The following is a 7,500-nucleotide window of genomic DNA, read 5'->3' as shown; positions in this document are numbered from 1 at the left end:
GTGCCTCATTCTCCTTCCATCCTCCCTTCCTTCCTTCCTTCCTGTTATTTCCATCCTTCCATTCTTTCTCCTTTCTCCATTCTTCCTCTCTTTGCCTTCATTCCACTCTCTGTCTCTCACTTGCCTCCTAGTTTCCCTCCCTTCCCAAGCTTCTTTCCCTCTGTCTTTTCCTTTTTCCCTTCCAGCTCGTCTCTTTCCTCATTCCCTCCCTCCCTGCTTCCCTCCTCTCTCCCACTCAGCAACATATAATACCATAGCATTCCTCCCACTGTCCCTTCCTCCCATCATAACTCATCCTCATTCCCTTTGTTACCATATCCCTGCTTTCCTCCCATCTTACTTCCCAATCTCCCCTGCCTCCCTCATTTCCTCCCTCCCTTCCTGCTTTCCTTCCTCCCTTCCTTTTGCCTTTCTCCCCTCCATCTTCCTGCTTCCCTCATCCCCCCTTCCAGCTTCCCTCCCTCCCTCTTGCTTCTCTCCCTCACTTCTTCCTGCTTCCCTCCTCCATCCCTTCCAGCTTCCCTCCCTCCCTCCCTCACTCCCTTCTTTCCTTCTTTTTGCCTCTCTCCCTCCCTCCCTCTCTCCCTTCTTTCCTTCTTTCCCCCCCCCTCCCTCCCAGCAACATATAACCCCCTCCCCTCCCTGCCCCTGCCATTAGTGTTGCCTGTAATGGGTTGCCTGGGGGAGCCTCATTTCATACACTATTAATCCAATTTACAAATATTGACTCAGAGGGCTGGCAAGGACCCGCCTTTGACCCCTCACTGGATGGAGAGTACGACCACACCTAATTAAATCCTTACCTGGTTAAATCCTGGGCCGCTCCCGGTTTAATTCTTTGGCTCACCTGCTAAATACTGGGCTTACATGGTTAAATCCTTGGGCACACCTGATTAAATTCTTTGGCTCAGCTGGTTTATTACTGGGGTTACCTGGTTAAATCCTGGGGCACACCCGGTTTAATCCAGGGACTTACCTGTTTAAATCCTTACTTTGTTAAATCCTGGGGCGTACCTGCTTAAATCTCGGGACTCACATAGTTAAATTCTTGGACTTACATGGCTAAATCTTGGGGTTCACCCAGTTAAAACATGGGGTTCACCTGGTTAAATGTTACTTAATTCTGTGGTACACCTGGTTCGATCCTAGTTAAATCCTAAGACACCTGTTGATATCGTGGGACACCTGGTTAAGTTCTTGGTACACGTGGTTTGGGTACACCTGGTTATAGCCTGTCGGGTTTAGTCTTACCGTGCATTTGTTTTAATCATGGCTTGGGTCGTGAGCCAATTGGATTTCAGTTTTCAGGGTTATTTATATTGGATTATAGATCGAACAAGCAGCGACTCTTCCTCCCTACAATAAAAGGCGATTACAAGGGACGAGAGTGGAGGACTGGACCTTCTCTTGCCCTCCTCTCCTTTTATCAGCGTGTTACAAGCGGTCCCGTACCTCTTGCGATATCCTCTCTCTTTCGATTTCTGTCCACACACCCGTGCTTTTGATCTCTCCAGCCCATGTGAACGTGATATTATGGGTTAGAATGATAGGGATGGATAGAAATTGGATGGGAGGAAGGAAAGGTGGAATGCTGTGAGAATGGAAGGCTAGTGGGAAGATGGAAGGCAGAGAGAGGATGGACAGACGAACCTTTCCCAACATAACTGTCTGGTCAGGTCGTAAAAATGTTTGTTGTGAGGCATGAGATGAAACATTAAATTAATTCCGGTCTGGAGGCGAGGTGAGGCGAGGGTGGTGCCAGGGTGGGTGGGAAGGTGTTGTTGGTGTTGATGTTGATGCTCACAGCCGGAGACCATTACCTCCTTGCTCCTTCCCGCACCCTTTTCCTTTCCTTCCTCACCCTTACCCTTTCCTACCTCACTCTTACCCTTCCCTTCCTCACTCTTACCCTTTCCTACCTCACCTTTGCCCATTCCTTATTCACCCTTACCTCCTCCCTCCGTCCCTCCCTCACGATCCCTTAACTCCTCCGTTCTTCACCTTTACTACTCCCTTCCTCACCTTCACCACTCCCTTCCTCATTCTTACCCCTCCCTCCCACCTTTACGATCCCTTACCTCCTCCATTGCTCACTTTTATCACTTCCTTCATCACTTCCTTACCCCAGCACTCATCACCCTTCCTGCTTTCTCACCTTTTCTATTCCTCTCACCCTCCCTGCTCCCTCACCTTTTCTGGTTTCTCACTCTCCCTGTTCCCTCACCTTCGCCGGGTCGCCCTCTCTTATCCCTCATCCTCACCTCCGTCCCCTTCACCGTTCCCGCGTACCATCATCCTTAGATTCCTCCTCTCACTCTCATCTTTATTGTTCCTTTACTAATTGTCTGCTTTGTCTTCTTTCTCAACACTTCTCTTCCCTCCAGTGCCATACCGTCCCGGCTTCCTCATCACCCTCCTTCCTTCACGCTTCCTTCTTCATTACCACCCCTCCTTCCCTCATCTTCCCTCCCTTCATGTTTCCTTCCATGTTACATCGCCCTTCCTGTTTCTTGACCCTCTTTCAGCCCTCACCTACCCATTTCTCGTACCTTCCTTATTCTTTCGCCTTTCCTTTTCTCTCACGCTTCCTACATCCTCACCATCCCTTCTTCCTCATCTTCCCTTTTCCCTCATCCACTTCTTTGTCTCACCAATCCTTTTTCCTCACCATTCCTTTTCCTTTCCCTCTCACGTTCCCTCTCCTTTCACTTTCCCTTTTCCCTCAAGCTCCCTTCATTCTACCCCTGTCTCCTCCCCACCTCTGCCTGCCTCCCCCTGCCTACTGCCTCCCTCTGCCTCCTGCCTCTCTTTCCCTGCCTGCCTGCCCCCACCTGCCACTCCACAGCATCACAGGTCACATGCAGAATGCACAGGCATGGATTATGTCCGGGTTCACTGACCTTGCTCTCCCACTCACTTCACAACACTTACTTGCTCTCCCACTCACTTCACAACACTTACTTGCTCTCCCACTCACATCACAACACTTACTTGCTCTCCCACTCACTTCACAACACTTACTTGCTCTCACCACCTGCTTGATTCTTACTTATTACTCACACACAGCAGGACTAGAGTAGCCTTTTTATATATGGTATTTTTTTTTTTTTTTTAGTTGTTTAACAGTCAGCATCTTGGCCATTTTTTTTATTCATTTTGTTTATTATGACTTTTCAAAAAACGACGACACTGTCCACTGAGTAGTTATACGACTAGTCCAACATTGCCCATTTTCCAATACGTAAAAATAATCGCCTGTTCCTCCAGGATTAGGTAGGCCCGGTGTGCTCTGTAGGAAACTGGTATATTAAATGGCTCGCAAGTCAATTGGTGTGGTAAGATTATGAAGACCTTCCAGCTAGTTTTACATTGAATTAAAAGGAATCAGAGGAGGTCAGAGTGCCTATTTATATTTCTGTTATATCGGACTCAGGTCAGACTAACTTCGCTGCACCCGTTATTATTTGCAGTCCAGCACCTTTCTGGTGGTTCATGTCATTGAAATCTATGCAAATCAGTAAAGATTACAGTAGATGCGGCCTAAAAATCGACAGCATTGCGACGAAGCTTACCGAGGTATGAATTTTTCATACTCTTTTATGGATATAAGACGGAGTGAGCGGAAAGGGCTAAAATGATGGTGGGTAATGGTTCGATGTGCGTATATAAATTCAGAAAGGCGCTGTACCATGCAGAACGGTAGAGACAAACATATAAACAGGTGAGCTGTGTCTTGCGATACAGGTAAAACGAATAATCACGCAGGCAAGGATTTCTACTTTTGGTGAGGGATATTACTCCTCCCTTGACGTGAAGAATTGACAAGGAAGGAACTCGCGTCTTCCTTATCTGTTGCCCTTACTGCATTAGCCATGGGGGGAGTGGTATCAGCTTAATTAAGGCGGGATGGTCTCACTGCACGATAGGCTTGGCGTGTGTGTACCTCTGTTGCTTACATCCGCCTCTGTGTCTTGCTTAATGTATTCAGTTTTTTGTTTACTTCTTGCCTCCTCCTGTCTACTGTTTGCGTGTTTGTTTCCTTCTTTTCGTATTTCTTCCCTTCCTTACGTCTTCGTGTTTAGCATGTGCGATTTCTTCTTGTTTCTCTTCTCCTCTCTTCTCCGTTTCGTTGTTACCTTCCCCTGTTTTCCCTTTTTTCTTGGTCCACTGCCGTCTTTCAGTGTCTTGTTTCTGTCAGTCTTGCTCCTCTCCTCTTTTCGCTTCCTTCCCTTCCCCTCACTGTTTTCTTAGTATTCTATCGTGTATACTGTACTTTCTCATTTAGCCTTCTTTTCCCTTCTGTCTTCTTTCATAATGTCTGTCTTTTACTTGATTTCTCTCTCTTTCTCACGCGGTAATCTTTCATACCTACGATCTCATACTTCCTTCCACACTTCCTCGTTTTTTCCATTCCTTTTTTCTTCTTATTTTCTTCCTCTTCTCGAAAGGATGTGTTCGGTCCCAGACTTGGAATGGGAGCAATTTATTTTTTATTTATTTATGTATTTATTTCATTTCGTTAAAACACACTTTACTAATCTTCCGCGAGACCCATCTGCGTGTCTTAAAATCACTCCCGTTATACCATTACACCAGTCCTGAATGGAATAGCCCTAGTATGTATTCAATATGGACGGTGGGTATTAGCGCCAAGATAGTGACATGTGAAGGTGTTTGGTACTAAGGATGATTACTGAGCCACAGGGAGCGGCTTGTCAAGTATGTGTCGGGTCGATTCCACACACACACACACACACACACACACACACACACACACACACACACACACACACACACACACACACACACACACACACACACACACACTACCAGAAGGCTGTCCTAACCAAAAAAAGAATCGTCCGTCGGCAATAAAAAATACAAAAGGCGTTATGGCACAGAAGGAATAATTTCAGATGTCTTGTTTTAGATTATTTTTACTGCATTTTAGTCTTTGCTTTCCCATGTGTTTTTGTTCTAACCTCAGTCTCTTACCATTCTCCCATTATCCTCCTCTCCGTTTTTCTTCCTTTCCTCCTTTCTATCGTTCCTCTTGCCTTCCTTCCTGCCTTCCTTTATTTTTTGCTTCTGTTATTCCCCTTTTTGCTTCCTTCTTCTTCTTTCGTATCTGCTTTATATTCCCTTTCCGCTTGTTTTTTTTTCTTTCCCCGTTCTGCAACATCAAATTCTTTCTCTCCTATCATTTTCTCTCCCTCCCTCCAAACTCACTTACCCTCCTCTTTCTCTCACATTTCCCTTTCTTGGTTTCGTCTTCCTTCTCTCTTCTCGTTCAGTCTTCGTTTGTGCTCTGCTCTCCTCTCCTCTATTGTCCTCTTCTCTCCTCTCCTTCTTTCTCCTCTCCTCTCCTCTCTGCACGTCCCTCCACCGACCCTCTCCTACCCTTGCACGGGGCCCCTCATCTGTTCACCCTTCCTGCATCCTTCCCCTCCCCTCCTCTCCTCTCCCTCTTTCTTCCCTCCGTTTCCTCCTCGTCCACCTCTTTATCGCATTCTTTTTCATTCTCTCTCTCTCTCTCTCTCTCTCTCTCTCTCTGCCGTCCTTTCCCCGTCCTTTTATCCAGCCTTCCTTTCGTCTATTTTCTTCCTCATTTGCTCCCTCCCTCCCTCCTTCCCTCCCTCTTCATTTTCATCTGCCATTTTTTCCCTCTTTTTTTTCCCCCCTAATCCTTCCTTTTTCACTATTCCACATCCTTCTATCCCTATTCCCCAACATACCCCCTTCCCTTCTTTACTACTCTCCCACACCTTGCTTTTCTCCTGTCCTCCTTACCCACTTACCTACCTGCTTTCTCATGTCTTTCCTTACCCTTCTCTCTTCCTTCCTGCTTTCCCTCTGCCCCACTTCCCTCTCTCTCAGCAAACTTGCCCCCTTCTCTCCTTCCCCCCTTCTCTACTTACCCCCTCCTTCCTTCTCTACTTACAACCCTCTTTTCTCCTCATCTTACTTTCTTCCCTCCCCTCCACTTTCTTCCCTGTTTCCATCCTTCCATCGTACATTCCTTCCTTCCTTCCATCCTCCATTCACTTCTTTCATCCGTAATTCCTCTCCCGTCAAACTACCGTACTCTCTCTCTCTCTCTCTCTCTCTTTTATCCTGCGTAGCATCCTATCATCCATCCATTCATCCTCGCTCCCCTCCACTTTCTTCCATGTTTCCATCCTTCCATCCTACATTCCTTCCTTCCATCCTACACTCACTTCTTTCATCCGTAATTCCTCTCCCTTTCTGCATACCTTCCTCTCTTCCTTCCATCCATCCATCCATCCATTCATTCATTCATTCATTCCCCTAGACATTTTCTTCTTCCATTTATCCTTTCCAACACGCTTCTCTCTCTTTACCCACTGCCCTACTCCCCTATTTACCTCCCTTCTCTCCCTTCGTTCCCCTCCTCTCCACTATCCTCCCTTCCTCCACTTCCTCCCTCCCTCTCCCTACCTTGTTTTTATCGCTCCACATCTGCTCTGGTGTACCTTCTGTCCGCCCCTGGGAAGAGGAGGAGGAGGAAGAAATGAAGGTGGGAAGAAAGGAGTGAAAAGAGAAAAAAGAGAAAAGGATGGTAGAAGATGATGATGATGATGATGATGATGGTGATGATGATGATGCAGTAAAGCGAGAAGAGAAAGGGAGACGTAAAAGAGAAAATAGCAGACTCTAAAAGGAAGGAAGGCAGGAAGTCAAGAGGATACGTGGTGGGAGGGTAGGATAGGAGAGGGTAAGGTAGGCCCCACATATATAGATAAATGATAAATGAGAAGTGATAAAGGGAAAAAATGCAATAAAAACACCGAAAGCGAGGAGAAGCAATTAACAGATTAAATCACAGGGAAAGGAAAAGCAGGAGTGTTGAGAGAGAGAGAGAGAGAGAGAGAGAGAGGGAGAGAGAGAGAGGGAGGGAGGGGAGTTAATAGGAATCTACAGAAATTAAACTTTATTGTACTGCGCTTGTTACCGCCAGACGATCTTAGATTTGGTTGATACTACGCCATTTGATTACTGTACTATTTTTACTACTACTACTACACTCCATATTTTTATTAATTATTACATTATCATCTTTATTATTGTTATCATTATCATTATTATTGTTAATATTATTATTATTATTACTATTATTATTATTATTATTATTATTATTATTACTATTATGATTATTAGTATTGACGGTAGTGGTAATAGTAGTAGTAGTAATATCGGCAGTAGTAGTAGTAAGTAGTAGTAGCATAGTAGTGGTATTTCTGCCTCTGTTTTGATGCGATTATTCAGCTCCAGGAGGACCTCGTAGTGAAGGTGTTAAATCACAGAGCAGGGGGGGAGGGGAGTAGAGAGGAATGTATAGTGGGAGATGAGGAGAGGAGATAATGGAGGCAGGTGAGGGAGGGAGGGAGGGAGGAATGGAGGAAAGAAGAAAAAGGAGGGGAGTTAATGGAGGCAGGTGGGAGGGAGGAATGAAGGAAAGAAGAGAGCTGGGAGGGAGAG

The sequence above is a fragment of the Coenobita brevimanus genome, chromosome 71, assembly GCF_032717465.1.
Source record: "Coenobita brevimanus isolate Jiangsu-jjx chromosome 71, ASM3271746v2, whole genome shotgun sequence".
Classification (NCBI taxonomy): domain Eukaryota; kingdom Metazoa; phylum Arthropoda; class Malacostraca; order Decapoda; family Coenobitidae; genus Coenobita; species Coenobita brevimanus.
Note: the sequence above shows the minus strand (reverse complement) of the source record.